The 25,263-nt window shown below is 43.8% G+C and overlaps 1 long non-coding RNA gene across 1 annotated transcript in view; it reads right to left on the bottom strand.

Moving 5' to 3' along the window:
* Positions 1 to 11,394, bottom strand: part of LOC105296169 — a 94,606-nt gene extending 83,212 nt beyond the window's left edge. The window contains exon 1 of the long non-coding RNA XR_002781868.1: positions 10,637 to 11,394. This is a non-coding gene — a long non-coding RNA (uncharacterized LOC105296169). The remainder of the gene's footprint in view (positions 1 to 10,636) is intronic.
* Positions 11,395 to 25,263: the final 13,869 nt, after the last annotated feature.

Raw genomic sequence — 25,263 nt, 5'->3', positions numbered from 1 at the left:
ATTCAGAGACGATGGACATTTCAGATGACGTCAAGAAGACACTAAGGCCGTTGATATAAAGCAGAGTCACCTGTACAACGGACGTATTTAAAGCCATAATAGTAAGAATCTCGAGAAAGTGCGTTGAAAATAGATGTGAAGTATAAAAGAACAAAATTCAGGAGAAGACACCCAGTTAGGGAGTGGAAGAGGACACACAGCTAGCAAAGGAGAGCGTGAGGGCATGAAAAAATATATAAAAGAATTAGAAGAGCGTCATCCCACCCACGGAAGTCAAAGTGGGAGCCATTTTTAAAAAGAGATCACTAACAGCTCTAAGAACTCTAAAGGGGCGAAACTGCATGTGGACCGAGAAAAACGAGGGGTCTGCTGGTTCCTTCTGAGTGAACAGCTGCAGGCAAGTGGTAGAGGGAAGACCCACTGTGATGGCATCACTCGTGAGTAAGGAAAGGGAGCAGCGAGTTAGTTATTCCGTTGGAAATATTTAGGAGATGGGAAAAGATGGGTGTGTCTTTTGAGGGGACAGCCGATTTCAGAAGAGCTGTTTGCTTTTGCTCGGGACCGACTTGAGCAGATCTTAAGTAGAGAGGAAGCTTTCTGCGGGAGAAGAGAATTTAAGAGGCTGTAGAATTTAGAGGGGATCACAGATCAAGGAAAAACATAGAAAGGCAGGTGGACACGGAACTACTGTGGAGAATCACTGGCTTTTCCCGGTTCTAGGTGGAAGGAAGAGGGGACGATGAAACGATGGAGTTAAACTGGGGCGAAGGCCAGAGAGAAGAAGGTGAGAAAGGTCGATGAGTAGGAGTGAGACGAAGTTTGACATGATCATTCTTGATATGCAGATCCAAACAGAAGAGTGAGATCTAACATCGCCATATTTGTTAACTAGAAAAAGGCTATGGCTCAGTTGTGATTATTGATTGTTTTTTTTTAAATGCATTAAAATAAATTGGAACAAATATGATGTAGGTATAAAGCATTTTCTGACAAAAAGTATTGAAAATAGCCCTGTTCTTTTTTCCCCTGCCTGACCTTAATTTAAAATTTTGCTTTAGTAAGACAAATCTACTAGAGAGATGGCAAATGCTCCTTGTAGAGAAATTGTCAAGGGTCAGATTTCAATCAAGTTTTTATTGCAATGGCTTATGAATCCACTTAATTTAGATTTTGTTTTAAAATAAATTCGATTCATTTTTATTCTAAATTCTACATAAATCTAAAGCAAACAGCTTGTCATTCATGCTCAGACCTATGAAAACAGGTTCTTGTAAGTCCACCTAACAGAAAAAAAGAAATGATAAGTGTATTCTTTAACAATGGTTCTTTGTGGACTTTATTTTCATTAGATTTTTAATAATAAAAAGGCCACTTGGTTCAGGACAGAGGGCTATAATAAATGCAGCACATTAAAACAAAATAAAACATACATTACCCAGCTGTCTAACACTGAATCTGACAATTTATCAAGTTGACCCAAAATAATAAACCCTACTTTGAGAAAAATAAAGAAAAGAAAATCGGGCCCTTTGTGAAAATAGAGTCATGTTGCTTATGGCACGCCCCACATCGATACAATCTAAGGAGGAAAAAAATCTGTAAAAGGTCAAAGGTGAAGGAATTTCTGAATGTGGGCATATCTCAAGTGTGTGTATTCTAGAACTAACATATATAATATGTGGTTAAAAGTAGTGGAATCTGGGGAAGCGTATTCAGATTATTAACTTTATTCTATGAAGTATTTGAGTCTAATTGGTGAAAAATCTATCAGACAAGCTGGCTATCTATTATTAACAAGACAAAAACCAAAGGAAAAAGTACTACTACTACTACTACTACTACTACTACTACTACTACTACTAAAAAGCTGTATCTTGAATGCACTCCATGTGCATCGTTGGTGGGGTTTTAGATGCATATATAGTTCTTGTCATTGGAATATTCAGCTTGGATGGGTAGCGTGGGCAGATGCATGCACATGGAACACAAGTGAATGGCACCTCACAGGTTAATATAAACGCTAAATGACTTCAGACAGGGATGACTGCAGTTCAGAGGAGGCCCTGGGATCTAGACGAGGTAGAGAAAGCTTTAGCAGGTAGAAAGTCAGACGTGTAACTCATTACCCCATCGTATTATAAAACAAACGAGTTTCCTAGTTTATGTAAGTAAAGGTGGAGGCAGAAAGACCTAAGTTCTAGTTGTAGTTTCGCCGAGGACTTTCAGACCAGTGATAAACGGTGATTCCCTTTCGTGCTGCATCTCAGCTTGACCATGCCAGTCTCACGATGGTAGTCTTACCGTAGATGGAAAGCCCATGAAAATGACTGAAAGGAATACATTTTAAAAATGGCCATTGACTCAACGCCAAGAGCAAGGAAGAGTTTAGGTGAAAGGAGTTAATCGTGAACTTGAGTGGGGAGAACAGGAAAAGGGAACTGGAATATAAGATCATGTAACCTTCCCCCGCACATAATCGTTGGCATCTCACCCTCTTAACTGGCCGGTTGTATTCCCACTCCTATCGGGTATAAACGATGAGGGAAATTCTTATTGATTCTTGTCTAACGACAGAGGGGAGATCTAGGTAGCTTACAGTGGTTTGAGTCAGGTTAAATCTGGAAGAGATTCTGGCACTGGCATATTGAATTGAACCACTTCTGGGACTTTCAAATAAATAACAAGGCTACTGGAGCTGTGGCTACTAGACCTCGGCTGAATGGGACACTGTTAGTCTGTTCCATCACTCTGTTAATACCCCAAACTACAGTTACTAGTTACAGGATGTTCTGTACAAATTGTTATAAGCTGTGTATTTCGTTCACTGAATTATATTAATTTGTATTATAACACAGTTACGTGCTATGTTTTTTTTTTTTTTTTCCCAACACACATCATATTCGTGATAGGTGGGTTAGGTTTCTCCTGTCTACATTTTTGAGAATCCTGGAGAAAGAAATGTTATAATTGTAAATTCTCACACTGGAAAGGGAGAGATCGGTTAGCAACACACAAAGTGAATGGAGGGGAAGCCCAGGGCTCTGCCAACACGCGGTGCAACCATGCGGTGGGGTTTGGGGGTTGGTCAAGTTTCCCAAGCTCGGCTTTACATATTTGGATAAAGCAAAGTGCTTTTTTCTCCTTAATTTTTCAACCCTGATGCATTTGCAGGGAAATCTGATCCATATGTTTCTAATTCACTTACTCCAACTCATCAAATGTTGTTTTGCAAGAATATTCTCTGCCCAAAGTTTTTCTAAACAGTCTTAAGAAGGCCCTTAAACTAGAAATGGGTAGATGCAGGTGGTACCGATCGCCAAACCTAAATTTTCTCGAACCGAGTGTTACGTAGAAGACTAACGTCTATTTTTAAACTTGGCACACTGGAGACACCATTCAGCTGCTGACTCAAACAGAATGAAAGAAGCAGCTGTTATCTGTGTACGTCGTGGATGCAAAAAGATTTTAGTTCTCTAAAAGTCTATGGAGAAGGATTGAATTCTTAATAATAACTAACAAAAAATGACATTGGATCTTACTTTTTCCTAAAACTTTTTTTTTTTCTGATCGTTATCACCTTTGCTTCTCATCATAACCCTACAGACGAGATTGAAAATCAGCTACTCTGTCTTCGCTGTGCACTTGGAAGAGCTTTTCCTAGATCACGCAGGGATGCTGTGGCAGGGGAGGGCCTGCCGCCCAGTCCTCTTGGCTCTAAACTCTGGTTCTTTGGACAAAGAGTGATGCCTGCGACTCTCCATGGCTCCCACAGGGTGAGACAGTGCCCTGCTTTGGGGCAGTGTGAGGGACCCGGTGTATATAACTTGATATGAGCATCACCAAGGGTCCTGTTAATGACGGGGCCAAACAAAGTATGAGCTTCCTTTTTCCTGGATACCTCTTACCTTCACGCGGGGTCCAGAGCCCTTTCTTGCCCGACAATCTATCCTAAATTCTTTCTTTCTGTAATTAAAACAATTATTCCTATTATAAACATATCCTTTGAAAGACTTCATTTATGCCTAGGAGGAAAACCTTCTTCTTGGGTTACTGTAGAGAAGGGTTGCAAAGGGAAGCCTGGGAGGAAGAGGAAGGTGGCCAGGCTGAGAGCGAGAGGACCAGCGACATAGAAATGGAGCCCTGACATGTCATCTTCCTTTCTCTAATATGCTTCTAAGAGTTGCCACAGATTGCTACATGGGCTGTACCCTGCACAACTCTTTGGAGTGCTATTTACATAGACCATAATGCGAAAGGAGCTTCCTGCAACTGAGTAAGACAGACGCCTTGCTATGGTAGACAGAATAACAGACCCCAAATACATCTACGTCCTTGCCCTCAGAACCCGTGACTATGTTACGCCGCATAGCTAAGGAGAATTAAAACTGCAGACGGCATTAAGGTCACTAATTTGCTGCCCTTAACATAGAAAGATTAAGCTGGAGTGTCCGAGTAGACACAGTCTAACCACACGAGCTCTTAGGAGCAGATGCAGCTGGCAGGAAGTGGGGCGGAAAAGGAGACGGTAGGAGGACAGATGTGAAGTGTGAGGGTATGACCTGCCACTGTCACAGGAAAGGAGCAAGGAACCAGGAAATCAGAATGGCCTCTACAAGCTGGGGATAGCCCTTAGTTTACAGCCAGCAAGACATCTGGATCTTGACTCTTAACAAGAAACTGAATTCTGCCACAAATCGAATGACCAGGAAATGGATTCTCCCCTAGACCCTCTAATACGTGGTGATACTCTGACCTGGTTTAATTTTCTGGCAGAAAACCAGCTAATATATTAATATATGAAATGCCTTTAGGTAAACCAGTTGTACGTTTTACATCTCAACATTAAATAACACTCAGTTACAAAAGAATAAACTAGCTCTTCCCTCTCCAAACTCACCCAATAACAAGAGTCACTGACATTCTCTGTGATAAAAATGCGCCTTTCCCTAGAAAGACTGTCCCAAATGGCAAAACGATATGAGCCAATTAAGAATCCTACCTTTTGGAGAGATTCTCACGAATGTCACTGTTTCGATTTTCCATCGCTGCCTAACAAACTACCCCGACACTTAGCGGCTTAAAACAGTAACTAGCTTATTATTTCTCCCCGTTCTGTGGATCAGGAATCCAGCTAAGGCATGGCAGGAATGGCTCATCTCTCCCTCATGTGATGTCCGCTGGGGGCTGAAATACCTGAGGTGGTCTTTTCACTCATGTACATCGCGACTGGGCAAGGATGGTTTGAGCAGCCGGGAGCAGCTGAGACGACTCAACTCAGGTGATGCGTCTGAGCCCAGGCGCTTGCTGTGGGCTGGGTTCCTCAACTATTCTCCACGTAACCTCTCCCTCAGCCCATAACCCCCACCCCCACTTGGTCTTCCTGTGCCATGTCTCCAGTAGCTGGGTACTCTGATTACTTGAACTGCAGCTGGGCTCTAAGAAAGAAGGAGCAGAAGCTGCCGGTTTTCTTACTGGCAACATTTTCTGAGCTGGCACAGCATCAGAGTCTTCCCTTTAAAGACATTTATAAATCTTTACAAAATTCCCTTTTTTTATAAATTAGTCAACCTAGGGCTAGAAATCCCACTGGTGGCAACCTTAGACATTCCATGCAACCTTGCATTAACTAGCAAAGAATCAGAATTGTGCTGTAGAATGCCTGGTAAGCCCTCAGGGACTATAAGCCAAAGGTAGGAGTCAGGTGAAAGATGGCACACAGCCTCCTTTATTGCTGCAACCATGAATTCCTTGATTTATGGCCACAGACTCATTTGTATGCCTTTTCTTGATGTTTGGCAGTGTGGTAGACTGAATCGTTGACATCGATACCTCACCCCTCGCTGTGTCTTGCCCTTTGCCATATGATTTTGTGGCTCTCCTCACAAGCAGCAGAATGTATTTCTCGGTCTTTAATTTTAGGTTCAGACAATGGACTTGATTTGGCCAATGGAATAAAGAAGAAGTGGCAGTTGCCAGCTCTGAGAACAAACCTTAAGAGATACGAGTGTTTCCGCTTGCACCTCCTTATGCCTCTGTCACTGCCACGAGATAGATAAACGTGTCCTGGCTTATCCATCGATCAGACGATGAGAAACATGGGGAGCAGAGCCGGATCCAACCCGAAAACTGAAGTGTGCTTAGTGGAGGCCAGCTTAGACCAGCTGACCCCCCAGCTGACCCCAGGCTGACCCCCAGCTGACCAGCAGATGTGTGACGGAGAAGTAACTAACTGTTATCGTTTAAAGTCAGCGAGTCTGGGGTGTCTTTATCATGCAGCGTTATCTTGGCAATAATTGGCAAATACAGATGGTAAGACTAAATCTTAAGGGAAACATTTTCCCATGGCTCCAAGCACCGGTTGCCACTGTGCAATTTTGAAATTATAAAGTCGAAGAAATTCAAGCACCTAGCCAAAGCTGAGATTCCTGTGTTACCAGTGGCCTCGACGTTCTGCCAGACTAAATGAATTCCCGGCTTCATGGTATACTTGAAAGGGTACCAATTACAAGCCAACGGGATGAAAATAACTCTTAACGGATGTGCTGGTGCATACCTTTAGTTAATGGAAAGTAGCTGAGAAGCCTTTACAATAGCGGTCATGCTGGCCTGACTCCTGCTAGTTGCTAATATGTGACTTTGGACAGCTTTGGAAGCCAAGAGGTAGAAACAGAAACTGTGTATTATGAAAACAATGCCCGTTGCCTCAGAGCCAAAGAGAGTCCTGGTTATGCAATGGTCTTTTCAGCACTTAGATCGTGGATCCGTGGGGACAGACAGCTTTTTTGGGACACACAGACACATGTCGGTGGCCAAGGCCAACAACTTCCCTTCCCCTCATGGTGAATCAGTGAACACATTTTGTTTTGTAGAAAAACAACTATTTCGTTGAATGTATTTAGAAGCGTGTGATCATAGGTGCCTTTCTGTTAGCTCGGCATACCACTTAATCACACATCAGTTGATATTTTTAACTTAGCAATCCTATAAAAGTGTCGTTATTTACATAAGAGACAAAATCACATGTAGGTTGAAATGTGTCATATGTTCAGTGAAGGAGCCCTGAGAAGATTTCATGATTTGATTTTAACCTTGCACCAGAAGCAATTAGCATTTAGACAACTGATGCGAAAATTAGTTTCATTCTTTTTTTTTTTTTTTTTAACACAGAACAAGATATTTTAAAAAGCTGGGTCTCTGTTCAGATTTAAAATATTTCGTGTTGGTGTAGCAGCATTAAATATATTGTCTGCTGTATCTCACCCCTACTCTATAGGTTATGTCAACATGAAATTCCTGAAAGTAATGTCAATGAAACATGAAATTAATTTTGTGTGGCTTACTAGCTTTTGCCAAAACAGCAGTCATGTCTTTAAAGTGGTTACTTAAAATGCAGCTATGTTCTGTCTATGGAAAGTTTAATTTTTCTCTTAGGACTCGGTCCTTTTATTATTCCTCCTTACACAACCGAAGGATATCAAACCCCACATGCTTTCGTGGCATTTTGTGCCCGAGAAATCCATAAGTCCATTCCCAAGTGAGGGCCTAGAGTAAATTTGAACATTTATCTGCTGGCTTCTGCTGTAGAAATGGCAACTTAATGCTTTTTATGAAGAGAGAAAAAAAAGGTCAAAAGATAATGTAATAAATCAGAGGGAGTGAGGATGAAGGAGGGATCACTGGAATGCCTTTGGGGGGAGATAGTTAGCTCACTTGAATGCCACAGATGCTACGGTTTCCTGTGGCCGTTGAAACCTTTGAAGCTCAAGTTCTTATTACGTGCTATCGTGGCTGACTGAAAAGGAGAAAACTGGACACTGAACTTCTCTTTGACGAGAACCCTTTCCTCCCACTCCCACGAAGCACTATCAGAGTTGGTTGGGGAAAAATGATTGGCACGTTAGCTTCAGCAATGAGGGCTGACTGAACGTTCCAGAGAAAACCGAGTCACGTCCTTGGGGGAAATCCATAATAAAAAGGCAAAATAGAGGTGGCTGTTGGGGACTTTTCATCTATTCAAGAAGAAAAGGATTTTAATTAAGTCATCATCTGTCCCCATCTAAAATTTTTCTATATACCTATTTGATACCTATTTGATACCTATTTGATCAACGATGGCACACTTGGGGCCACGAGAAATGTTGAAGCTAGAAAGGAGGTTTCTCGGAAATCCTACTTGCCGTGCATACACTGTCACTGCTACATGCTTGACAAACTTGAGGCGCGATAGTGACAATCATATTTTACAATTCGTGGATTAAAGAGTATTTACTGAGAACACAGTATGACTCAGGAATTATGCTAGGACTCTTCCAATTCATAGTGTTATCTATGTATCACATTGTCTTCCTTATAAAGATCGTCCTCATTTAAGTATAGGTAAAAGACTCTCTGTGGTTACAGTTGCTTAGTGTGGAATTGGGACCAAGTACGTAGATTTATTTACTCCAATTACAGGTTACAGTGATGGCCGGAGGAAGAAATCAAGGTGGATTAAGAAAATTCTGACCCGTAGAAAGGGAGAAATAAATAAATAAATAAAAGAGAGGAGCAAAAAATGTTTTTACTAACAAGTTCACCAAATAACTTCTACCTTGTTCCGAAAAGGATTTAAGGTAATATATAAAAACGCGCACGGTCTAAATAAATAAATTTATCGGTAGCAAGAAAAAAAATAAATAAATGGCAAATAAGGACAGAGAAAAATGATGAATAAAAACTGGACGACATAGAAGCGGTTTCGCGATTCCAGCCGATCCCAGGTACTCAGATTTGGGATGCTGGAAAGAAGAAGGAAACAACGAAGAATACTTTTGCTGTTGACAAATGACGACAGTAGCGCCAGGAACCCACGCGGGTGCATTTTGATTGCGTTTTGATTTAATGTGGCTCATTTCCATAGAAATCGTGCCCTCAGCTAAGGCTGGTTCCATTTAAGAGGGTTTGTGTATCATACCATAATTGATTTCCTTATCAAATATAAAAGAAGATTTTCGAGATGTCAGTTACAGTCTGAATGATGACTCTAGCAGGTAAGAGGAAAAAAAAAAATCCGGAAGTGCTTATGAGGAGAGAATGACAATTTTTCCAGCATGGAGTCGAAGGGGTGAAGATAATGGCAGGCATACAGAGAAGAGGGAGCTCAGGATCAAAACGGGGTGCGGGGGGACCAGGTCTAGACTGAAAGTCTGCCATCAGCTGGAAAGAAAATCTTTCTCCAGTGGTAGATCTGCTAAGACGTCTTGACAGTGGAGAGATAGGCTTAAGGGAAACTTTCCCAGACAGGCAAAAAAAAGTGTCACCAGAAGGGCCGGATGAGAGAGATGTCCACGAAGGAGAAAGTGGAGGTATCACCAGCCCCGATGTTGGGGACTGGGGCGCAAAGAAGAAAGAAGCCAACAAGAAGAGGTAGGTTTCCTCAGTTGATCAAAGAGGTGGACAGCACTGGCTTGTAGGTGAAGTGAGGGCAGGCGTATGGGGACAAACGTCGTGCATAAGCAACCACCTATCTACAGATAAACACAGACTGGAAGAACAGGACAGAGATGCTGGTCTTGAAAGCACAGTCTCTAGATTAAAAAGCAATTTCCCCCCTCCCCAGGGGATGGATATTTGGGTCACCGACAACAGAATATTCTCTTTGTTTGCGAGCCCCAGATCCATTTGTCACAGCGAGTCCAGCGAAATTGTCACTCAGATGAAATCCATTGTCAGCACCCCATGTTCCATCTGGGAATAGAGAAAGGGGGCAGCGATGTAGGTCAAGGCCACGCTGGGTGATGGGCAGCACGTCCAGAGAAGGTGCCGGAACATGAAAAACTCGTGCTGTCGTTGGCCACGCTTTCTTGGCTGGGGACGTCTTAGCGTTTTCTCCTTTGGGCCTTAGTTCCCTGTGCTGATTCTCTATTTTTCTTCTTCCCCGCAAAACTCTTGCGATCACATGAGGGAGCCAGCGTGGTACCCGGAGGGAAGCAGACTTGGAGTGGAAGGCTTACGGGAGGAGGGACTCTCTCCCTTGTCACCTTTTTAAAGGCTCATCTTACTTTTGCTTCCTCTCACTGTCAAAGTGGTTAGACCTTGAGAATCTAAGCTTTGTGGACCCAGGCTAACGGAAAGGGGCCGAAGAAGCTACTGAATTCGCTTTGAATCTAACAGGCAAAAGGAATTCTCCAGCTAAGACGGGGGCCTCAAGAACCCCACAAAGGAGCAGAGGATGACACACTATAGTAACAAGCACGGCTGGGGTTATAGCAGGTAACTGAAAAAGGATTTTTATAATCAGGGTCCCGGTCATACCTTTTCCTTCTTCCTGGGGACATAATGAACATGTCGCCAATCCCTGCTAGCATTGCATTTTAACTAGGGAATTTTCACTTTAACACAAAGAAAAATTCATGTGCCTATTTCAGTCTTTAACAAAGGCCTTTTCATCTTAAGTATCCTTCCCCCCTTCAAAAAAAAAAAAAAAAGAAATAAAAGAAAAGAAAAGAAAAACAAACAAACTGAACTCACAAAGTAAGGATTTTAGGTCAGTAGGATTGAGATCTGGGAGTCAAGAAGCCCTTAAAAATCCCCAGATTCCATCATTGAGGTGTTTCTCAGTTTACCTACCCCAAATCCCCCAACCTGATGGACATACCTTTAGGACTGGATCACTTCCTACGTTTTCCTCAAATTCTATAATCCCAAACTTCACACAGGATTAGACCAGCGAGGTGGCAACAGTCACCACTGGAAGCCGACACCTCCGCTAAAACTGGGGGGATTAATAATATGTGCTAAGTGAGCTGAAGAGATGGCTGATTTAATTCCTTCGGAATTAAATTAGAATTCGTTCCGTTCCTCACAGGGGAAGGTGAGGTGGGAAACGAGGTGCTGAAGGCAAAAATATGTCTGTGGTCGCTTAATTGACTTGTAGTCTTTTACAAGCTACAACCCATTGTTTTTATTCTTTTCATATGTTCTCGAAGTCTTGGAAATTCTCAGAGGAACAATGCCATATAAGTACAAAACCATGATGATACAGTGCTGTTAGGTCCATTCCGTGAAGCCTGCTTATAATGGTCTTCGTGAGTCAAGAAAAGACGGCGCTATTTTTCTTAGCGTGGAAATCTTTGACATATCAAAGGGGGGGGGCGGTTGTTAGACGATGTCTCAAAACTTCTTTTTTAGGAGCTATGACTTCACGATGCTGTTGCAGAGAGCAGAAAACAGAGGGGTGGGAGTGGGGGTGAGCGAATCTATATGACAAATCTTGTAGTACAAGTGTTTGTGGTTAACCGAGAAACACATTATGAGTCAAACCTTTGGAAAGAGATGAGTAATTAAAGACAAATGCTATGACATAATCATTTACACGCAGCAGAAAGATTTTAGATTAAATGTGGCCTGACCCACTGCTCAGCAAGTGTTATTGTGGATTCTTGAGAAGAATTCATTTATTTACTTTCTAATTTGGCCCATATGTTTTATTGAAAACAAAAAAATTTTGTATTTCCCATAGGAAATATCCCGAATCCAGTGCTCGTTAATAAGGTTGGTGTATTTGGGAGCAGACTCGTGAGCACCAACAAACCCAGCGAACAACATGTCAGCTTGAAAACACCTCGTTTGAAAAAAGCCAAGGAGCTTTGCCATAAGCTCTGCTACTGGGAAGAATTCTCTAGTATTTAGGGAGGTTCCTATGCGTACTGCAAGTATAATGTCAGTGAAACCAATAATTTTGCCGTGATGACAAAAATCATATTTACTGAGTTTTTTGCTTTGTGGCTCTTTCTCCTTACGTGCGCGCGTGCGCGCACGTGCGCGCGCGCGCACGCACACGCACACACACACACACACACCACACTCTTTGGCTTCATCCTATATTTCAGTCACCATCTAGATCAACTTGACGTTGAGAGACCATATTTGGAGCAAGATCTTAGCCTCCCTCCTTCCTTAATCTTAGCATTATAATATGAAACATGCCATGTAACTCCAGGAGATGGCTTCATGGTTTTCCAAATGCTATTAAATTTTAGCTGCTGCCTTTATTAAATGCAGAAAACGGGAGTGGGGAGGAGGAACGGTTGACAGACAGGGCCTAGGTCTCTACCTTTTGTTCTTTTTATTCGTGTAGATGTGGAATTGCTAAGGCGAGGCAGGCTTTCTACAGGATGAAACAATAGTAGGTCTGTTTGGTGAGCTGACCCGGTTCCTCTGGGCATTTTGGAACATTCTCTCAAAGAGCTGTACCTTTGTCTTGGGGAAGAAGAAGAAACCATGGTAACAGTCATCCCTCCCAGAGACAAAAAGCCTCGGAACTCGGGGCCCTTGGCCCACAAGCACGGAGCAGGGATGAAATACTAGATACTGGCATTCGCTTCCCTTCCAGAAGCGTCTTGTCCTAGGAACAACCACGTGGTCACATTCTGGTCCCTTACAGGGTGGAGGATGGCTGCGTATTCCTGGAAAAACGTGCGTTTGGAGGGGGCGGTACAGAGAGCATGGCCTCGCTGGCCAGCTACTGCGTTCTGGGGAGCTCTGCCGACTTGCCAAACGGGACAGAGATTCAGAAAGGTGAGGAGGCTTAAGTCACAGCCTCTGACAAATCACGTGTACACACGTGGGGGTACGTTACCGTACTTTTCTTCAGATTCCTTCTTATCGTTTTTGCTTTTGCTTTTGTTTGGAGCCCTAAGCGTCAGAGCCCAGAGTCAAGGTCCAGCACGCGCGAGAGAGGTGGGCAGGATTTCATGACAGCACGTGTCACAGACATGCTTGACTTCTGGCCTGTCTCCTCGGCTCAGTCCCTTTCTCCCTCCCCTCTCCCAAAGCCACCTCGTTGGTACAAGAGGATACGGCTTCTAGAAAGCACAGGACTATTGTCAACCAGTCAGGACAAGGATCTGAGTCTCACTCATTTCCCTCCCATTTTTCTTCCTCCCCCAAGGTCGTCCGCCTTAGATTTTCTTGATTTCACGACTGACCTAACCTTAACCCGTGCGTCTCTACCTGCGGCTTCTGACAGTGCGCTTCCTGAATTTCCCCTAAATGTCGCCAAGTTTCAGGAAAGGACAATTGGCCTTCTGTTTATACATTCGACAGTCAAGCCGGGTCTCGGGTTGTTTAGCTAAATAGTTGTGCTTGCTTATAGAAATTAATGAATAAAACAAGGTCTGCGTTTTACTAGTATCTGTCTTTGAACTTCAAGTTGAATTTCACACCAGGAGCTAATTTCACACAGAACTTTCCTATTTTAACACCTAGGATCAAAGCAAAAGCATTACTTAAACAAAGTAGCATTCAGAATGTAGCATTAAATGATCTAAAACTGAAGCTTACTTCGGATATTCTATTTTTCCTCTGCTGCGGTTATGTGCGTTTGACTTGAACATGTATCCATGCTCATAAAAGATCAGAAACAACAGATTTCTGAAGAACTGAGACAGAAAAGCTAAGTGAGGAAGAAAAAAACACATAGGACCCTGAGGCTCCTAATTTGTCTTTTTTTCTCGAATAGAATACAGTTTAAGCTTGGAAAAGACCTATGTAAGCTCTCGCCCTCTTTACTTCTTTGAAGTTGCAAATAAACAATGTCCCCTGTTTTGCTTGACTTTTGGAAGAACGCTCGAAAGTATGAAAGACATAAAAATAACTCGCGAGAAAAGAAAAATATATGCCGTTGCTTATATTCCAAAATCACTGCCTGAGTTTCTAAGGACTAAATTATTCATCCCGTTGTCTTCAAGAACGACTTTGCTTTTGACTCTTATAAACACCTGTTTATCCATGAATATAACACTGCTGTGGCTCCTTTGCCAGTCATCCTGGATCCATTTGTCAGCTGACGGAGCCCAGAGGTTGGGTTGTAGATAGGTGTGTTTACACGCCTAATATATTGTCGTCAGGTTCTGTGGTTGGGACTGGAAGAGGTTTCCCAAGGAAGATAAACACCAGGGAGGGCAAACCTGGGCATGGAGATTCCAAGGGAAGTCATAGCACAGGGCGGGGAGGATCCAAAGGTCAAGGCTGAAGTGGGGAACGTGGGGAGCGCCTTCTTCCCAGACGATTCCAGGCCGGTTCTCCTTGCTGTTCTATGAAGTACGACCCGGGGGTTGCTGAACACACTGAGCTGTGCTTCTCTTATGCTCCAGACTCTGTCCAGTTATGACCAAGGCACGGAGACTCCCGTCGAGCCCAAAACGGTGCTTCTAGTTTCTGATACTTGGAGCACGTGGCTGTGGTCTGCAGTGTGCTACCTGGCGACCATGTGCGATGCCATTACACCGCTGTCACCTCACAGTACGATTTTCTCTTCCACTCTCTCTCTTCCTTGTCTCTCTAGATGAACCCTGACGTTTTTCCTTGGTAAACTCCAAGGAGTAGCCCAAGAACCCGTCTCCAGAACCCGTTGAACGAGTCTGGCTGATGCTCTCACCACCTCAGGAATTCGACGATGTCACTGACCATTTTGTTTTTCTTATGTTATTGAAACGACACGCAGAGAAAAAAAAAAAAAAGCAGCTTCCTAGTTGCTCGGCCGACTGGTCCTGGGTGACTGACCTGGGGAAGTGGATGGCTGCTGTTTGGTGGGGACAGGAAGGATTATGTCTGGGCTCTAGGAGGTTCTTAGGGCACCTTTTGGTCCTTCGTGCCCGATAGCCAAAGTCAATGGAAAATGACAGTGTCCAAAGAAGTCAGTGTTTAGGTTACAGAATATTCTGGAGTGGCTGTACCTGGATTATAAAAATCGCTCACACCACTCGGAGATGGATGTTCGTTGCTTAGGGATGCTGACTGTTGGGACTTTGTGTCCCCTCCGTTCGGTGAGAGGTCGGCAGTGTTCGCTCGTGTGAAGGACGGTTGAACCTCATTAGGGAACAACTATAAAGATGTTCTTCCTTTTTGAAAGCTCGAGTACACACGGAAGAGTATGTGTCGGTGAACGAACAGAGGGTCGGAACGTGCTGCTTATTAAGCTCTCGCCTCTCGCTCCGACCCAGAGCTCTGTGCCCTGCTCAGTGATGCTGGGGCTGGAACTCTGCACGTTACATCTGTCCTTCGTCATCTGGCTCCTGCCAGTAAGGGACACCAGAGAGGGACTGGGGACAGGGATAGGAAGAAAGAGCGGATGCGTCCCGCCCAGCGGCGTCCCCCAGCGCTGGCCCTTTGTCCCCAGGCAGCATGGTTGGTTGAGGTCTCCAGCGTCTTTCAATCCTCCCAGCACCAGTCTCCCCGAGTCCCCTCAACAATCCCAATGTAGCGGCCCGCTGCCCACCTCAGTTCACAGGGACCCTCCCTCATGAGAGGTTCTCCCTCTTCAGGCGTCGGCAGCCCAGCTTGGTGTTCGCTTTCCCCTGCGTCCTGAAGGGTCTATGTGAGTCCTCCTCAGGTCTGAGTTCAGCCCCACAGGGCTCTTCTCTGAGCTTCTAGCCTCCTGCTCTCCCAGGCCCTGCTTCTCACTGCTCTCTGAACGCCACCGCCACGATCTCCTTTTGCTTTTTCGTTCCCCAACTCCTATTTAACCAACCCCCTGCATTATATCAGCTCTGCTGAAATATGGATTCTGTTTTCCTGATTAGACCCTGCCTGGGGGTGGGGGGGAAAGATCATGACTATCAAGTCTTCCATTTGAAAAGGGACAGAAAGGGAAGCAACTTTGAGGGGTCATTGGTGCCAAACACATACCATCCATGTCCCTCTAGAAAAGAAACCAGGGTCCCCGCACTGGCAGGGGATGAGGTTTTGGCAAACCCACCTGCCATTCGTCAAACCTGCCCCCTGGGAATAGTTTCCTGTCCATTTTCCCAGGGATGCGATAAGGGTCCTTCACTTCCTCTTGGCGCCTGGGGACATGGTGATTTCATTAGGGAATGAGCTATCTCGGGACTTCCTTCATCAGCTTGGCCTTTCTCTAAACACAGAATTCCCTGATGACCTTGGTCAAATTTCAATCTATTTTATTCGCTCGATTCAAGGACTATTAGCAAAACTAGAGCTATTGTGGGTCACGGTCCTTAAGACCGGAATTTGGCATACACGTTTCTGTGTCCTAACCAGACACCTTACTTCTCTCACTGTTCGCTAGTGTGTAGAAAGTATATGCTGGGTTGTGGAAATGCATTTGCGAGTAACGTGCAGTCCTTGTTCGAGACAGTCTCACAAGCGAGAGGGACATTTTAACTTAGTTCTGGTCGCTATGCGAAGAAAGATTAAGGCTGCTGTTGGCATGAGGTGCCAAGGGACGCTTCGGTCTCGGTGAGGTAGGGAGGACTTCTTAGTAAGGTGACACTTGGGCTGACAATAAGACAAGGCGAATGAGGAACACTCCAGTTGATGGAAAAGCAGAGAAGGATGACAGGTATTAATTGCTCTACAGAATTGGGCCAAAGAAAGGGGAGGGATTCACCTTTATTCTTTTAACTCCAAAGAAAACTAGCTCAAGTCCACGCGCATCAGATTTGCCGAATATTCACCGTCTCCACCTTGAAGTTCCTCATTTTTCTGAGTTTGCCAAAACGCCAAAGGCTGACGTGGTCCAACAGGAGGTGATCGTTCTGACTTTAACAACCGAGAATGAAGAGCCTGGGGTCTGGTCTGTCTGTTGCTGCTTTGCTTCTTGCTGCCACTTGGTGACACTGTTGACAATTAGACCTACGCTATTCACAAAAGATGGTGATGATGATGGACCAGAGAGACCTGCTGCTATGAATCTTGGAGGCGGGAGGGTCCGTCCCTCAGATCGGCTTCGGCGCAGTGAGGATGGCCAGGGACAAAGTCCTTAACATTTGGTCTTCGGGTGCCACAGAGAGTCATTCCCCGAGATGACAGCGCCTGCAAGAGCGTGATAGCAGGAACGGGCTGAGCGTTTCTTCCCCGGCAGACGCAGAATGACTGATCTCTTTCCTTCTCTAAGAACTCACACCACCAGGGGTCAGACAGCTTTTCTTTTTCAATCTGGGAAATAGATAGGTGCTTTTTATCCCTTTTCCTCTGGATAATCAGAATGGCTGCATACTTCCTAATGGCCATCTCATCTTCTCCAGAGTACATGCATATCTATATTTACACACACACACACACACACACACACACACACACACACACACACACACACACACACAGATCTCTGGACTGAAAGCACTACGTTCAGTGCCTAAAGATTCTAAGCTCTTCTCAAGATCACTCTTTCATGCAGAGTAAAAAACAGAAACATCCAAGTTAAATATTCAGCAGAATATCTCACTACAGAAACATTAATGGAACTGAAAATAGTTCATGGGAATAGACTGTAAAGTTATGAGGGGGCCAGTAAAACACGAGATAGTGAAAAATGTGATAATAGGTACGCAGCGGAGACCTTGGTGCCATGTTGAGAGTTTGGGCTTACTTCCGAAGGTAGTAGAGAATCCACGAAGGAGTTGAGCGAAACGGCGAGAAGTATCTGAATTCTAGAAAAGTTGTTCTAGCACCAGTAAGGAAGACTGATTGTTGAGGGCAAGTTTGGAAAATTTTAAGAATAAATTGGATCATGATTTAATTTTGTTAGTATGAGGTGTCATCAACTAAGCCACTGGTTATGATTAAAATTTGTAGAAGCAGTTGCCTATAAGGAATAATCTTATTGCGTTTTTGAGGTAGCCCTGTCCTTAGGGGTACTTTGGGTATAGCTTGCCACCTAATTGTCTCTTGTAATGGAACTTTTTATTTTATTATTAACATAAGTTTTCTTAAAATATTTATTCATCCATATTTGTTGATAAATATTTTCTTCCGAAATATAAGAAGGAATTTAAATGATTTCATCAGCTATTAGGGACCAGATTGGCCGTCCCTAGACTTTTGAAGATGGAAATTCTAACTTTGAATCTATTTATTTCTAAATTTTTGCTCTTTCTTCATTTCTCTCTGACATTTTTCCAATATCTGCTAATACTTGTGTAATATTTGTAATTACCAGAACTCCCAATAGTTCAAATCTTGGAACTAGAGATAGGTGAAACCAGCTGTATCAGGGGTTTGGTGAACATCTTGAACTATTTTTCAAATTGTGTTTAGGGTTCAAGGAAAACCAAAACATATTTTCATATTTTACGAAGAACTTTTTTCTGCCTCAATTTTAAAATGATGTCTATTTTAAGGGAAATTTAATCCATATGTTACTAAATTCCTTACACTTACCTCATCAAAATTTGGTTCTGTAAGAGCTATTTGATGTGCAAAAAGCCTTGGGAGTTACTTTATGAGATTTTTTTTTTTAAGAGGATTTTTTTTCTTAGAAACTGGAAGTCAAATTTGCTAGGTGAGGATTGACTAAAGCATACCTTTGCCAACTGTAAAGTGCCTAATCAGCTAAAAGACTTGAATTTCATACAAAATTTGACTTGTCAACATTTATATGAATCCTTTTGCACATCATCTTAACTATTACTGCAAGGTACTGGTTTCTATAATAATATCGTCACGCTTCTTAAACAAAAAATCATTTTTAGTTTCATTTAAATTTGAGATTCCCAATCATGTTCAGAATTTGTTTCTCACTTATGCTAAGGTCTGCTTGTTACCACTAATAAAGTCATAGGATCCTCAAAAACAAAAATAAAACAAACAAAACAACAAAACAAAAAAACACGAGTCATCGAAAACATAGTAACTGTTCTTTGTACTGCTCAGATACTTCTCTTAAGGCCCTGTTGTCTAGACAGCTGTAAGTGAGTCGGATGCATCAGAATTACCTGCATTACCTGTTAAAAAATGAATAGTCTGAGACCTCTTTCCAAGTTTGCTGAGTCAAAAATCTCTGCTTTAATGGATCAATAAAGATATGCTAGGCCAAGGCTGATAATATATCACCGAATGAAAAAACGCACGTGAAACTCTCTGAAAAGCGTAAGATGCTATAAAAATTCATTCTTTTAACTAATGTTTATTGAGTATCTATGACTATATACGAGGAATTAGAGGAAACAAATGTTACTGAGTGCTCGTGATAAGCCAGGCATCACACGAATGCACTATCCCATTTAAACTTCCCAAATCATTATAGGGTAGATATTATTGTTTCAATTTTACGAATGGGGAAAGAGTGTGGCAAAGGACACCAGTGGCCTGCTGGCATCTGTTTCTGTGGTGGCGATGTACCCCCTGCGATGGCAGCATTTCCCAGCCGTCCACACGGGGTGGGCACGGCCCTGGTACAGAGTTCCGGCCAGTTTTACGATGGCCGGAACTCTATACCAGGAGACCCTGGGCAGGGCTTCGGGGAAAGCTGGTTAGCAGATGGCATTTCTGTCTAGTCCCTGCCTTTTTCATTTATCCCTTCCCTTTCTTCCTTGAATTTAGAAGTGGAGAAGCCATCTTCTGATGGCGGGGCAACGTGAGGACAGAAGCCATACTTTAAGGTGGCGTTTGTCACATGAGCACAATAAAACCCCTTATTTGTTTAACACAGAGCCCAACGCAATCCTCACTGTACACGGAGGTTAAGCAGCTTGTCGCTGGTGACCTGCAATTTCGTTGTAGAATTAGGATGTGAACTCTTTTTCATTTATCTGAAGCACATGTTCTTTCGTTTATGGTTACTATTATTATTTTTTTTTGTATGTCACCAATTTCCAAGAGTCGGAGTGCGAGGCCTTCCACTAGGTGGTATGAAGGGCGGTGAATGTGAATGGGACAGGACGATGAGTTTACAGACGGGCAGGCGAGTGGAGGCCACGATAACCCGCATGACTAAATGGAAGAAGGGATGCTGGACGAGAAGAGCGCGGCGAGCCGCACCTGGATTATTACGATCAGCATCAGCGGCTGTAGTCACGGTGATAGGATTACAGGCTGGTACCTGTGACTTCACGGCTTCCTTTCTAGAGCTCTGGAGCGGGCACGTGTAAACCGTGAGGAGGACTGTTCTCCTCCCAGTCCTCGGGCGTGAACTAACCCCACCAGCACCGGAAGCCCTGTGCTTTCTCTGCTATAAAGCCCCAGGAATGCGCTTAAAAGGGAGAAGGTGCCAGCAAAAACGCTTTAGAGACAAGGCGGAGGGGCCCTTGTCGCGGCTCCTTCATGACAGTTGCCTCGAAAACGTGCTCAGGTCGCATGAACCAGAATGCCCTTCTCTGTGCCCAGCTTCTGCAGGACATGCGGCCTTAGGCCTGCCTGGGTGTGCGCTCTCCAGGAGTCTGCCTGTGACGCCTGCGCCTGAGTCATTAGAACACCCCTCCCTCGACCTGCCACTTCCCCACCTCCCAAAACGACATGATAATTGTTTCATGTTGGGTTTTGTTTTGAGCTTGGAAGAGGAAAGAAGACACACGAAGGTCTGAGATAAAGGATGCTGAGAAGCAGGGAAAGGAATCTATGGGGCCCCGGGCAAAAGTTCAAAGTGAAGTTTATCCGTGCGGGCCTCCCAGCTGCTTCCTGCACCTCTCGGCTCTTCCCCACCTGTCAACAGCCCTTGCCCCGCCACCCCTGGACATCCAGTGTCCTGCCACTGCGACCGTCCGCCTGCTCCACTCCCCAAGGCACCGCGCAGGGAGGGCATCGCTCCCAGGCTTCCCAGCGCACCCACACGAACTCTTCTAGCCACTCTCACTGCAAGCCTGCTCCTTTTATGGATGCTTCTTAAGTGTCCGGAAAGTGATTCGACTAAACCGAACTAGAGTAAGAACAATGGATGGTTCTGCCATAAACTTCCGAGCAGTTTTCCTCAAAAGAGGAGTTTGTTAAGCACGAAAATTGCCTAGTATTAAATATTTATTTAGTCAGTTCTATTTTTAGTTGAGGGTTAGATGGGACACGGCAAGGGAAAGATGCATAGTGCCGGGCTCAAAACAGGTGCTCAAGAAATGGTTCCTGATTTGTGTGTTTATTCAGACCCTCGTCGTGAATGCCTGATGGCCTGGCCGTGTTAATAATGATGCTTCTCCTTAACTACGAGTGAGATCAAACTTACTTAAGCTTTTTCTGCTGTTTAAATCTCCGTTGTCTACCGTATCCTAAATGCCGTGCTGGGTTTGGAGAGAAATGGATTGAGAGACGATGAAAGAGATGTAGCGCCCACGCGTCAAGGGCCTTATGACATAGGAAGGAAGGTGACCCCACAGATCAGGATTGGTGTGCGGTGGGAACAAGGATGCTGACATCGTGCTGAATTTGGAGAGTGCCAGCCTCCTAGCTCCCAGCCAGAACTTCGGTGCTGTATCAACCAACACTACAGCAGAATTGTCGATTAGGTCAGTTGGGACCCATGATTCTAGCACTGAACGCAGTCCATGTGTGTTCACACGCTACCATTTTTTTCGGGTGACACTGCTGTCTCTCATGATTTTTTTCCCTGGAGGTACCAAGCAACTTTGTGCCCAAACATCTTGTCTTGGAGAAGCTCGGGGAAGAGGTACGGTCAGCTGTTTTGTTCACCAGCGTTATCTCTTTTTTTTATGGCTGCATAACTTTCTGCTTCAGGCTAAGGACCCATGAGACAACACCTTCTCTGCTTCCGGTTCCGGTTACAAGGACTCTGCACCGGAGAGGGAGCTTATTTGTGTCTAGAACTCCTGATGCTTCGTTAAATTACTGATGATACGTGTCGCATCTCATCACCTGACATCCCCGGTTCCCTAAAATTTTCCTTTTGTAATCTCTCCTCATAAGGCACGTACCTCTCTGTGTCAGAACACCTGCCCCTTCCTAGTCCTAATTTACTGAACCAATGTCCATGTAAGAGCAAACTGGAGTCCCCTCGGTGACAGGGCACAAGCCAGCCTTGCAGATTGCGGGATCCGCCGGACTAGTGAGTAACGTGTGGGAACTCTCTGGCTGCCTTCCCTCCATTCGAGGACAATTTCGCATTCTCACCACCTTTCTGAATGTTTCTCCTTTAGGGACAATGTCTGACACTGGAATTTTTGAAACCTGTGGTCAAGCAAGCCTCTTCCCCGATAGGAAAAATGAAAGTCAGTACCGCTCCTCATTCTTCTGACGGGTGCGTGTGCTGTGACGCTGTGTAGACTGGCCTTGAATCCCCTCGGAGGGCTGTGTACGTGGCTGGGCACCGTGATGCAGTGCTTTCACGGTGGTCCAGGGCCTGAGACCTTCTCCACGCCCCACGGCCATCGCCCTCGTGGTGACTGTCCCTTGGTTCTGCCTTACTTATCTTCACTCACGCTTTGGAATTTAATTATGTATGACGTTAGATTTTGGGGCTCTTGTTTCTCAGTCAAAACTGTTAATTTGCTAAAGGTATGGGCTGTGTTCTAAGCTTCTTCTGAATCCCACTCAAAGCACCTAATATCCCGTCTGAATAACCTAACAGCCACTCACTAAAGAGGTGCCAAGATGATGAAATCGGACTAATTGCTTTTGGTGACATACCAGATCTTATACATTCCAATGAATGCTTTCATTGGCAAGACTGACACTTGGGGAAGCTGTTCACATATGCCAATGTTTTCAATGCTCAAAATAATTTTTTGATACCTTCTCTCTGGTTTGATTGTGTGTCAGAATCTGTGACACTTATTTAATGTTTGATATTTAGCACCTTCTATAATATAAGACACAGTTTTCAGTGGGTACCACAAAGATTAAGATACATTTCCTGCTCATAGACGGCTTGCACTCTTTTATGGAGAACTTAAGGGTGTAAATCGTGATGATACAAGACAACATGTGTCAAGCACCACCACTGGGGTGCAAAGGATTAAGGGGAGATCAGAAAGAGAAGACAAGGTAATTCACAGCTAAGCCTGCAGGGTATTGTGCAATTTCAATGGCTGTACGTACTTATCCTGTAATTGGTGTGGTCGGAGGGAACAGCAAAAAGCTCTTTGGCACTAAGTCTATAAAATAAACGAAGTGACTACACTGGATGATAGCATCTTCTAAAATTGAGGTGGAGCAATAAATCATATCCTTGAATTAAGAAATGGTTTTGAAGGCAATGGTTTCTTCAAGCAGAAGAAAGTCAGGACCAAATGGGCCGATAAGGTATCAAAAGCTGCCTACCACGCCAGTCCCATCTCCTCGGCGCCTGACTTCTGACTCACCGTTCATCTCTGTGTCGTGTCTGTACCTCCGTTCCCTTATTTGTGAAAGTAAATAACATAAACCAGATCGAATTTTTCAGCGGAATTATGAAAATAGTCCAAGGTTAGGGACTTCTCTGTGAGATTTTTCTCGAACAAACATGGCAATAAAATAGTACTTGAGAAGTGCTGGACTGCTTAACTGCTGAGTCCTCTCATACGCTTGCAAATTCTATGCTCTGTACACGCCAGCGCATTGAGTGACCAGAGGTGACCAATCGCCAGCTGCAGATCATCCGTCACGTGGCTAGAAAGTCCCAGGATTCCAAGACCTGGGGCACAGCCCTGCTTTTCTGTCACTGTCTGCACTGTCATCCTATTTAATTTCCCTCAGAGCGTTCATGACTCCTTATTTGTTTATCTTTGAATTGTTTATTTTTCCATTAAAATATAAGATGACCCTTGACAGCAAACAGTTTGTTTCTCTTGTTTACAGCTATTTCTGGAGTAACTAGATCAGTGTTAGGTACATAGCAGACATTCAATACACTTTTGTGGTAAACAAATGAATGATAAGGATTCTCTTTGATGGATAAGGACTCAGGGGTGGACCTAGGAAAGATGATAAAATCTCAGTTGAGTAAAGATACAATTGGGCACTTTCTATGTTTTGCCCTTGCGTGAGGCTCTGAGATTCCTGAGGGAATGGATCTCTCTCCGGTGAGCTCATGGTCTATTTGGGGAAACAAAGCAAGCATGCATGGAACGCTGTATCCAGGAGAAAAATAAGACAGTATATCAAGAAAGATCTCACAGATCTCACCACCAAATGGTAAACCGTCAAGCAGGAAACCATGTAATGTATTAAGCATTCAAAGCAAAGAGGAATTCCTGGGAGCTGGAGTGACTTAGATCTTCCAGCGAGAATAGAAGGATGTAAATAAGCAGACACCTCAGGCAAAGATTTAAGGTGGGAAAGGGCAGGGAACAATCTGGAGAGGCGGGGTAAATAACTCCTGTTGAAAACCTACTGTGTGCCGGAACTGGGCAGTGTATTTTCAGATACTTTTTTCATTTATATTCTATCACAATATCGAGAGGCAAATACTATTATCTTTATTCTGGAGATGAATACACCGAGACTCAGAGGAGTAGAAGAACTTGCCTAGAATATCAAACATTAGCGACGGAGCCAGAACTTATACCCAGATCTCACTTCGATTCCCAGGATCATGCTTCGCCCACACCTCGCCACCAATGGGTAGTGGAAACCAGAGGTGTGTGCAGGGGAATAGTTAAAAAATAAGGCTTTGGTTAACTTGTTGTTAGAATACGCTAAGCGCCTTGGGTGGTATTCTGTACGATAAGACAAGTAAAGGCACTAAAAATTCTTACCCAAGAAAGTGACTCTTTGATATGGATTGAAGGAGAGACAGAAATAAGGAGAGGAGTGAATAGTTACTGTGACACCTCTGAGCTGAGGGACATGCAAAGGAAGCAGGGGGAATGACAACGGTCCACCTGGGTTAAGACGGGTCACAATTAGGAGGACCCGGCAGCCTTAACTATTGCTGGCCGTTCTCTTGGCATGCTCAGCTCTCTGTTGTCATATCTGTGGTACCTGCTTCTGATTACAGTTCCTATCCCCCCCCCCACACACACGCACACACTGCGGTCTTTGCTTTTGCTTATCTATAGTTTGTAGTTTTCTCCTCCAAAATAAAGATGGATTACTGTGAAATACAAAATATTCAAAAGAGAGAATTAGTTACTGGCTACTTTTTGCAAATGCAACAAAAAGGAAAGAGAATCATTTACAATACACCGAGAGTAGCAAATGAGAGAGTTAAATTGTACATCTTTGAAAAATTAGAGTTCTGTTTAGACAAAAAAGAAAAGGAGACAGGGAATTTTTTTTGGAGAGTTATAAAACTTTACGAAATATGACCGAGTAGGGTTTTCTTATCTTGCCTGGGAAGCAATTTTAGCTATGACAGACATTCACGTATAAATTAGAAATAATAAAGCGCCTGCCTCTTTCCATATCCTTGAACTACTACAAGATTAAGGGGTATGATATATGTGAAACTGCTTTAGATATTTTTTGGAGAAATATTTACTGTAGGTTTGAATGGAATAGAAATAAACTTTTTTTTTCCTTATGCTCTATCATCGTATCTTTCCCGTATATATTCTAATACAACTTTCAGTGAATATAGGTCTTATTTCTGGACATCTGGGAATTTCGAGAGCCCAATTA

Source organism: Pteropus vampyrus, unplaced genomic scaffold (genome assembly GCF_000151845.1).
Source record: "Pteropus vampyrus isolate Shadow unplaced genomic scaffold, Pvam_2.0 Scaffold121, whole genome shotgun sequence".
NCBI lineage: Eukaryota > Metazoa > Chordata > Mammalia > Chiroptera > Pteropodidae > Pteropus > Pteropus vampyrus.
This window is presented reverse-complemented; position numbering and strand designations above follow the sequence as displayed.